The sequence below is a fragment of the Tauraco erythrolophus genome, chromosome 1 (assembly GCF_009769465.1).
Source record: "Tauraco erythrolophus isolate bTauEry1 chromosome 1, bTauEry1.pri, whole genome shotgun sequence".
Classification (NCBI taxonomy): Eukaryota; Metazoa; Chordata; class Aves; order Musophagiformes; family Musophagidae; genus Tauraco; species Tauraco erythrolophus.
In genome coordinates this window covers 12,305,697-12,316,829 of record NC_141465.1, presented here as the reverse complement: position 1 = coordinate 12,316,829, position 11,133 = coordinate 12,305,697, and positions in this window count along the sequence as shown.

Here is an 11,133-nt window from a genome sequence, read left to right as displayed (position 1 = left end):
CATGATGATAGAAATTGCTGAAGATATCAGGGAGGGATTTTTAAACACCATTTAAAAAACTTCTGCTAAATATAGTAGAAAAGTCCAAAGATAGGAAACACATGTAGCTTTATACTGTACTTTTTGACCTGTCCTTGTTAGAAAGCTGAGGGAGAAAAGAGCTCAAGCATGTGACTTTAACATGGCAAAATCTAGCTGACTTGAGGTTGTAAGAGCTCTATCTGAAATAACAAGCGTAATGACCCATTTCTGGCTGGAACAGGCTCTTTTCTCCAGTCTGCCCAACCTGTTTGCATCACTGGCATTTCTACATCAATAACCAAGCTTTGTTGAACCCTTGCTTTACTCTCCAGTAACTTAATGACTTCTTCTGACCTAAAGATTAGGAAAGGAGCCACCACTCAGGTGGTACATGTAGCAGTCAGGGAACTTCTACAGCCCACATGGGACACAGAAAGGAAGACAAAGCTCCAGCTGTGGATGAAGGTATATGGATCAACTTGAAAAGTGATGTCTTATGCTTAGGCCTGCACTTTTTGCTTTACAGCACCCATGTGAGAGAAGGTTCAGCCATCAAAGGTAACAACTGCCAAAGAAAGTTGTTCTAAAAGTTTTCGTATATCAGACTTAATTTATTTCCACTTCCTCTGCTGTAGAACTGTAAAAGAATTTTAAGACAGTTCACTACATAGTTGTTAATGTGCCTACAAACAACACTGTAATGAAATACTACCGTTTTGAGTTGCTAAACCATCAAATACTACTGGCTCTACTTTGAATGTCTAGTTGCTTTTAGTAAGGCCTGAGCTTCTCCCTTCATATAAAGCTGCACTGCTTACAAAACACATAGACTAACCTATGTCCTGTGCAGAACACTGGAGAGACTGGGAGGGTGGACGTAAGTGAGTCACAGAACACCTAAAAAGACCATGGGGAAAAAGCAGCAGGGAAAGAAACCTGGAGAGGGAGAGAAGATCGGGCCCCATGAAAGGGACATCATGATGTGACAACCTCTGGCCCTCAGGGACATGCTCTACAGGAAAGTTCAAATGTCAATGCATGTAAAAGAGGCAAAAGAGAAGAGACTCAGGCTATGCAGAGGCATGTTCATAGAAAGTATACAGTATTTCACCTGAGACTATCCTAGATTTAGCTCTCCTCACTGCCCTAATGGACTTAGAAAATGTTTCCAACAATGTACTGTTGAAGGAAGAGCCCAAAAGAGGTCATACACACTACCCTGTATACGCACAAAGGTACAAACCCATATTGCCTTCTGAGATTGTCTACCATTCAGAAAGAATTGGATTAAGAATTTGAAATAGTGATAATCTGCACCAGCAGGTTTTTCTACCTGAGAATAGTGCTGGGGCACTACTGCTATTGCATTTTATTTCTCAAATACCAAAGAAATTAACCACTCAAGATGTCTTCTGTTTCCTCATAGAGGATGTTCAACAGCCCAGCAAAACAAATGTACCTTTTGCTCTTCCTCTCTCTGTTATTTTCATTAGCTGTCCAAGTTGGTAAGGTACCAACAGGTGTGTTGGCGTGCAGAATTTTGCATGCTGTGGAAAACTATTTAGGAAACACAGTAATTTCTTCCCTCACAGATAACTAAACATCCTCTGAATGGCAATGATACTCAAGTGCTGTTTTTCACAACTGAATCTGAGCCACTGATCTAAAGATAAAATATTTGATATTCTGTTCTCCTATCCCATGAGCTAGCTTGTCTTCTGGCTTTTTGAATATACATAGCAATTACAGATCTTTTAAATCCCACCTTTCTCGGAAAACTGAAAGTACACTCAGAATGATAAATGAATGTGGACTTATGGATCGTTTGTGGTCCCATCTAATTCAATGATCCCATTGACTGCAAACCAAAACAGAATTTCTTCACGCTAATATCTAAAGAATATATCAAATTCTTGATTTATTCAGAATCTTATTAACCTTTTATGCAGCACAATATTTCTGTGGGCTACTGCAAAAGGGTGTAGGGGAGGAATTAAATAAGTATTTTGAAAACACTTTAAAAAAGAGTAATGTATTAGCACCATGATCATTTTCCTTTTAAAAATGAATGAAATATTCATGGAAAGGGTTGACACAGTTTTGAGAGTATCAAAAGAAACGAAACTCCCATCAGGCTTCAGGCACAGCTTTTCATTCTTAGCATCCATTCATATGTTCCTTCCATCCCTGTCCCCAAAGCAATAAAAATGATATTTTTTTTTACACTGGCAGCATACCTCTGACACAGAGCTTTAATGGCTCTGGACAATATGGGAAGAGTTTGTACTTTTCCTCCTCTTTTTATTTAAATTACAAATATTTGACAAACTGTTGCTATCCTGGAGGATTTCAAATCCCCTCAGATTTAAAACACAGTTCACTTTTAAGAGCTGCTAATACTTAGAGGAAAAAATTGAACATTTGCAATTAAACAGGTTTTTACTGTTCTTTCATTGTTCCTTTATTATACTAAAGGTGCATATATCAGAAGAGGATCTTTATTCCCTTGCCCTTGCCCTCATTTATTTTTTAATTAGGTCAGTCTTCCCTTTGACATCCTGTTCACCAGCCTCTAAAAGCAGTGTCAGATAGCAATCAACTTCTGATGAAGATCACAATAATTTAGTCATCTTCTGAGTAATGCAATGACTTCCAGTAACATTCCATAAATAGTGAACATTAAATAGCCCACAAAACAAATTGTAACTTATGATCAGAACTACCTCCAAGCAGAGTACTTTTTTAGTTTTCCAAGAAAGTTTGAGCTCTTCCCTAGAACTTCAAAGTGTGCCGGGAAAACAAATACACAAAAAATCCAAGCTTTTTCATTACCAGTCAATTTTTTTCAAGTATCTACGCTGGTGAGATTCCCAAGCATCCAAGTTAAGAGCTGACTTTCCTTAGATAGTCAGTGGAAAGAGGAAGCTCTTGTAGTGGTAGGTCAGCACATCAGAACTACCATCTAAAGAGGCTGACAAGAATAATCAAGCAAAATGAAGGCATAGCACTGCTCCTCAAAAAGGGAAGCTACAAAAATTATGTGTTCTACCTGCCAGGGTTTGTAAATGCCTTTGGAGAACACAATTATACATTTTAATTAGCACTTCCTGGTGGCTTTGATTGTTGCAGAAAGCACATTTGTGCCCATTCAGATACAGGATGTGTTCTGCTGTCACCTTCTCTGTCTCTTGTCCAGAAAAGTGCCAAATGATGCCCGGTCTCCGAGTAGAAGCCAGATGTGCACAATAGGCAAGAAGCTATGCCCAGGACTTAAGGGAAGTGCTGACCAATGATCTTAAGACAGCCCAAAGCGAGGGTTGACATGTAAGAAATTACTGTCTTGCAGATACAAAAGTTAGGAGGAAATGGTTCAATGACTAAACTATATCATTGTTTCAGATAGAAGACAAATCCTCAAAGCAAAATCCTCCTACCCTCAAGACTTCTTCCTGAAAGTGGCGATGGCAAAGCATGTTTGAGGCAAGACAGTCTGCTGCTGGCAGGAGGGAATATTTTATGTGAGGAGCAGGCAAACTGGGTATGAACAGAGTATGGCAGGTTGTTCTTCCATGTCTGTTTTCCTATTCCCACTGTTTTGGTCTGCTGGTGGCTGAACTATGGGTTTTTCCCTCCAAATTCTTTGTGCTTTTTTCTGCTTGCCCAAAGTGCTACTGGAAGCTCGAGGGAGAGGGAGTCAGACCCTGAGAACGAGCAGGAGAGAACAGATAAAAATGGCTTTCCAGCACCTAGGGAGTAGCTTTGTGCTGGAAAAAACTGTTTACTCACAGATGTGCTACTCCTGCCACTATTTTGACTTCTTTCATTTCTGCTTTCCATTGACATTCAAGGCGCACTGAGCTGAACTTTTCTGTTTACTGGAGAGATATAATAAAGCATCTTTTCCTGTATATCTAAACCAGAGACATCTGGAAATGAGAGCCATGGTGCAAGGAGGCCTTGTGACACTATTCCCATGACAAGGCTCTGATTATCAGACTGAGAGAAGCATTTCACATGTGGTAATTTTCAGTAAAAATTGCCACAGATGGTGTTAGTTAGTGTTTGTGGAGTTTATGAGATTAGTATTTGGCTACTGATCTATCTCCACATGTTTCTGTGATACCAGAAAGAGTGCAGAGATAGAGAAGCCCAAGTAAACACAAATTTTGCTTAAAGGAGGTTTTGTTGAGAATGAGTTTCACTATAACCTCTGCAGCAGTACGGTGACCAGATACAGTGAGCTATATAAATCCAGCTCTAACTTCCACTCCGAAAGTAATCCTAATATATATCTGTAAATGATTCCTGATCAGCTTTTGTTTTCCCACATGCTGCTAATCTATGTATAGTATTGCTTTTGAAACACATAAGCAGGAGATACAACTCCTTGATTAGCAGCTTCTTTGCTCCCTCCCAGCACTCATCTCCTTGTTGAGATGATCTTACCCCCACCTCACAGTATAGGGCTGTGTCCACCTTACCAGACCTTCTCTAAAGGCAGAGAAACGTCTAAGCAAATAAATGTTAACCTTGTGCATCATAAAAGTAAGGCAGAAAATTACTGCAAAGCAAGAATTCCTTTTTCTTTCTAAATTATTTGGGTATATTGTGCCAAAAGGCAGACCTAAATTTTCAGTTTAACCGAGCATAGTGATGTGTGATGCTCTAAATACTGGGTTAAGTGATGGGGAGCACAGTGTTCAGCTTGTCAAAGCAACCTGCTGAACACACATATAGCTCAGTCATGCAATAAGCACAGGTAGCTAGGGGTCCTAGATGACATGTAAAGGACCAGGGTACAATCATGTAGTCTGGGAACGTGTCCTCAAATGGGTCATTTTTAAGCACAGGTCCCATTAGGAAGCACTGTCTTGGCCTGTGTAGCAGGTGTAGCTGGAGCAAGGGGTACTCTGCTACAAATCCATGAGTGCTACACACCAGATCAGACACATGGTGCTGCAGGTGCCTCAGGACGCAACAGCTCTGCAGAGCCCTGTGCTCTGCGCTTGTGACTTTGACTGTTTCCTTCCTAGATAAACTGAGAAAGGAATTGGTCTAAGCCTTCCTGTTGAATTTTTTTTCCTGTGGGGTGATGTAGTTTCTCCTCATTATCCTCAAAAAAGGGCCTCCAAGCATCCAGATTGTGTGCATATGTTGATGGTTCAAGAAAGTTTTCCAGGCTTTCCCTGTTCTTCTTGGCTCTGCTCCTATTTGTACCCACCTCCACCCAAGATACCCCCATCAGTACATCACAATTCTTTATTTTCTACCGAGCACTTTGCTACCGGGTCTTTATCTGTCCCCTTTGATTATTCTTCTGCAACCCAACCCTTCAACCGACATCACACATACCCTATTTTAATTTTCAAGCCTTTTTCACATATAAAATTTCTTGCCACTTCTTTGAAGAGAGCTGTCGTGATTTTAGGGCGATCCAGCAACTAAACCCCACACAGCCGCTCTCTCACTCCTTCTCCAGTGAAGTTGAGAGGAGAAAAATATAATAAAAGGGCTGAGGGTCAAGACAAGAACAGAGGGAGCGCTCACCAACCATGGTCCCGGGCAAAACAGACTCGGATTTCTTAAAGCAAAGCAATTTATTAGCAGTTACTTAAAAGAATAAAGACAAGCAAAACCAGTTACTTGAGAGGATAAAAAGAAAACAAGGCCAGATCTTCAAATCAACACCTCTCCACCCCCCTTTCCTTTTCTTCCCAGCTCCACCTCCTCCCCCCAGCGGCACAGGGGGACAGGGAATGGGGGAGTGCAGGTCAGTTCATCCCATATTGTTACTGACGCTCCTTTTCTTAAAGGAGGAGGAGTCCTTACACCCTTTTCCCTTGCTCCAGTGGATCCCCTACTCACGAGGAAAATCCACAAACTTCTCCAGCGTGAGTCCTACCCGCAGGATGCAATCCTTCCCCATCGGATTGCTCCAGTGTGGGCTTTACCACAGTCTCAGATTCTTAGGCAGTTGTTGCCACTCGCTCCGGCGTGGGTCGTCATATAGACTCTAAATGCATCTCTACCTGTGCCCATGCTTCATGACTGTCCTCAGGCTCAGGCATCTCCTTTAAACAAAACACCTCCCCATCGATGTGGGTCATCCCACGGACTCTAGATGCGTACTGTCCTCAGGCTCAGGCATCTCTTCTCGACATGGGTTCTCCACGGGCCGTGAGTGAGTCTCTGCTCCGCCGAGTCCATCCTGGTTGCAGAGGGGCCGCCTGCCATCTCGCCACCGGTTGCAGGGGAAGCTCAGCTCCAGCACACCTCGTCCCGTTCCATCTTCACTGACCTGGTGTCTGTGTGGCCGTTTCTCTCAGATCTCAGTCCTCTCTGGGTGAACTCGGCCCAGCAGGCACCCCGGGAGCGGAGCTCTCCCCGAGTTCCCCACACGGCTCCGCAACCGCCATCCTCAGCGGGTGGCGCCAGCCCGGCCCCGGCCCACTGCCTGGCCGGGTGCTGGGGAGCAGGGGCAGCGCCCCCCTCCCTTCTCCTTGCTCCTGGGCAAAGGCGCACCTTTCCGGTTCCTTTGTCTCGACGTAAACAGGGCAATTCGTGGAGGCGCTGATTGGCTCAAACCCCGAGGCAGATGGGAGTCTGATCTGGTGGGCAGCTCCTGCCACCAGAACCTTCCCCCGCACATCAAATCATCACAAGAGCCCACCAAAGAAAGGGTGAGGGGCAAGAAAGAGGAAGGGGAAGGTCAGAAATTCAGAACTCCACACACCAATGCAACTGTCCTTTGTACCTCAGAAGCAATAAGCCACCCAAAGAAAATTGAAGCCTACATGTTCAGGTGGGTTTAACTCCTCACTTTGCGACCCACAGTGGTCAGAAGTCAGAGTTTTGAGACGAGCAGGACACGTCTGTAAAGCTACACTGCCAACTGACCCCATTCATAGCCATGAATTCTTATGAGCTTTGTAATGGGGGAAGGACACCCATCGCACCTTATTTTGAGTGGGATATAAGTGAATTGTACAACACACAGGCGTACGTGTCATGTAACTCTGATCTAGCCAGGTACCTGCCACACAAAACTCCTTGAGAATACAGCAGCGTGTTTGAGGGCTCCGAGGTGTGTGCAGGGGGAGCCCATGCCCTGCACAGCCCTACCACTCCTGCTAACGCTACAGTCCCAGCTATTTGGAAGCCAGCTGAGACACTGCTGCCCCTGCTACGTTCACATTTCCTGTTGAAGGACAGACCCATCAACACCTGACTTCTATAAAGCTTGCCGCAGAGGTAAGAGAAGCAGAGGGCTGAAAGAGGAGGAGGAATAGCTCAGGCATAGCTCTATTTTCTTTTTATTCTTCACAGCAGCAAGTCTAGCTCAGAAAGGTGTGAATCTTCACAACTGCAGCCCAGAAAAAACATTTCCTGTTTTCCCCTGGCAAGCACTAACTTCTTCTGTGCTCTTAAACCACACACAGCTTCTATAACCAGACACTGCCACAGCACTTGTGCCAAAGTATGCCATTCTGAAAATGGCCTTTCACTCTCCGTACACAGCAATTCTCTCAGGCAACAGCAAATGTTTATGAGCAGTTTTCTGATAAGGACATGGACACATCCTTTCAATGAAACTAATCTTTTATAGCTGAGGGACTGTTATAATTTCGCCTGGTTTGTGTGACCAGGCATATGTTGTTGCATCATGCAGACCAAATATTTCTTTTGACCCCTTCAGAAATACCTTGTGGGCTAACTCTGGTTTGCCCAGCTTTTTGTTAAACAATTGCAAATGAGAAACATTCAAAAAATCACAGCTTGTTTATGCCATAATTTGTACGCTCACAGAAAGCCCATACAATGGGCTATGTATCTCAGCTAAATCATCTGCAATGAATAATTCCACCATTCGGTACAGATGCAGAGCACTGGAAGTTACAGAACATTATGGAAATGTATCTTCCATCCTCAGGAGATGGCGGAATTTTAATTCCTGGCACTGAAGGCAGGCTTGAATGAGAATATGATTAAACTTTTATAACTGCTTGATGTTTTCTTGGCTCAATCAATATTCTTTTGAATAAGCCCTTGGCCCGTTTCAGAAGCGCTGCCAATATTTGTTGTTGAGTAAAAGTGGTTTTATTTTTCACTCCCGCTGATTTGATCAACAGAATGACATTGATCATAATGAGTGCTATGTTCAAACATTTTAAAACAATTTAATCTCCTTATGCAGGACAGAGGTTAGGTAGCGGTGCTGATTACAGCACATCTTCTGGCAGCCTCTGTTACAGATGAATATGCTTTGATATCACCCCCAATGTATCTGACTGCGATCATTCCTTCGTGAGAGCTGGCAGGAACGGGGAGGGTCAAGCAGAATGGTTGCTTCCTTTCCTTCAAAGGAAGACTGAAAGGGACACGACAGGCAGTCGTGCGCTCCTCAGGAGGACAAGCATACTGGCGATAGACCCTAAACCTTCCATCCTGATGTGTGTGAAAGCGCCCAGGGAAATTGGCTACGATTATTTAGGTGTTAATACTGTCAAGCAGAGGGCTGCTACACTAGAATTTAGGATATGCCTATGGCTTATTCACCGATCTGCCAACAGCATGTGCATAACCTTGGGCAAATCACTTAGCTCTGTGCCTTGGGTTTTCTATCGATCAAACAAGTTTAATAATTCTTACTATGCTTTGTGAAACAGTTTGACACCTACGTCAGAAAGGCATGATGCGACTGTTGAGTCGTGGCATTCATTCAGCGCATCAGTGACACTCAGTTCTTTGCCAATCCAGGCAGGAGCTACTTCTACAAAACACAAGACAGAGTGAAGAGTTTGAAGCAAAAGTCAATCTAGACAGTTTCAGCTGATGCTGAGAAACTGGGCAAAGTGATGAGCAGTGAAAGGAGCAAGAATCGCTCATTTCCTTTCAAGGAAATTCTCATTCTTGGCTTTAATAGTAGTACAATCTTACTAGGTTTGATGTCTGAGCTTTGTGCCTTAAGTCCTCAATGATAAAAAGTGACTTTTGTTCTCATTTCTCCATTTTCACATGTGGTGAAAGAGAGGATTGACCATTTCAAGGTAATGGCTGTCCTAGTAATTGCTTGTTCCTCTAGTCATAGACATGGTGGTTGAACTTGGGACCTGCCTTTGTGAATGAGCTTACAATTGAACATATTTCAGTGATCAGAAGGCTTTAGAAGTAACTAGGTGCTGTGGATTGAGCCCTGTCAGCAGCCAAGCACCCATACACACCCTAGTGGGACGGGGGAGAGAATAGGAAGAGCAAATGCAAGAAAACTCATGAGTCAAGGTAAAGACAGCTGAGTAGGTGAAGGAAAGAGGGAGGGAAAAAAAAACCACAACTGTGAAAATCAAGTGATACAAAGGCCATGGCTCACTACCTCCCACAAGCAGAGGTTCTTCCTCTACCCTAATTTTTATTGCTGAGCATGATGCTACATGATATGGAATATCCCTTTGGCCAGTTGGGGTCAGCTGTCCTGCTGTGTCCCCTCCCAACTTCTTGCGCAGCCCCCACCTACTCATACTCACTGTGGGGTGTAGGGGGCACAGGCAGAGTGGGAAAAAAGACAAAAACTCATGTTTGCAAGCACTGTTCAGCAATAGCCACATAATTAATGTCATACCAACATTGGTTTAGCCAAAAACTCAAGGCACAGCACCATAGGGCTGCTATGAATACAGTTAACTCCATCCCAGCCAGATCCAGTACACCAGGAAAGAAATTAAAATAGCAAAGCCCCATTCTGGCAGAGGATTGATTAGACTGGAACTGATTAAATTACTCCCCCACAAAATTAAATATGCTTTTGAACAACTGAGGGCAGCAAACAGCCTTCAGAGAACAAGCGACCCAGCCAGCGCAGCCTCAGAGCCTGCTCCGATTCCCTTCCAGCAGGCCTGCACACAACGTTCAGCCGCAGGGAGCTAAATAATGTTTCTCAGCCCAGTACCGCACTTGGAGCTTAGCAAAGTATTTGGCTTGATGGGCAAGATTTTTGATGGCTTCCTGATGGCCAACTGTGGTTGGGTTTTTTGGGGTTCGTTTTCTTTTATGGTTTATATAAGCAGAGTTATGGAGTGGTTGGGTGTGTTTCATGATGATAAGGTTTGGAAACAGCTGCCTGTTTCAACAGAGACACTCACGCAGGGACTGCCTTATGTGAAGAAACTAATTTCTGTCTTTGGAGAGAGTTGTGAGTAAGGAGGAGTAAAATACCGCTTTCTTTCCTATTTGTGGGACAGCAGGAAAGGCAGGGCTCCTCGCAGAGGCGCTGGTAGACAGTGCCTCCTGCAGCACCTGGCCTGCGCTGACCAACTTACTGTGGCGTTTCCCCAGGATGCTCATGCTTCGTTTTCCAGAGGCAGCCAGCTCTTCTGCAGGCCTACAGCTTCTCTGCCCTCCACACTTCTCAGTGGTTTTTCACAGCCTCTGAATCTCTAATTATATTTACTGAGTTGACACAAGCTGAGCTGTGCAAGGGTTTCTGGAGAAAAAGCAGTCATTTTAGGCTTTCATGCTCCCTTGTACAAAGAGTGAAAGCAGCACACAATCCGGAAGAAATATACTGAAGAGGGACGAGTTTTTCATTTCAACAGTCTACGTGATGTTTATCTGAAGGTCAACATCTACAGAGAATAGATGTGTAAATCGCTTTTTATATGATTCTTCAGAGGTTGCTTTCAAAAATGATTTACTATTCCAGATGTCTACATACTCAAAGATATTGACTGACTGGAGAAAGTTTAGAGCAGAATAGTAAACATGATCACTTAATGCAGATGTTTTGATTTATAAAAACGTGATAAAAGCACTAAAGAGACAAAATACAGGTGGAGGCTGCCTAACTGATGAGCTACAGAGGACACAGCCCTCTCCAAATATGAATAAACATTATGAATAAAACAATTACATATGGCAGTGTACCACAGGGTAAGCAATGACACATGCAACTCAGTCCCACAAATTATTCTTCTATAAGCCGAACTAATCAAAGAGGAGTTGAGGTTAATTCTTCTGTCAAACATTTCTGCGCAGACCTACTCAACAGAATTGCAGAAGATGTGGAGCTTGGATAGAACAGAGGATGAGCTTCAAGCACTACGCAAGCACCAAAGTAGT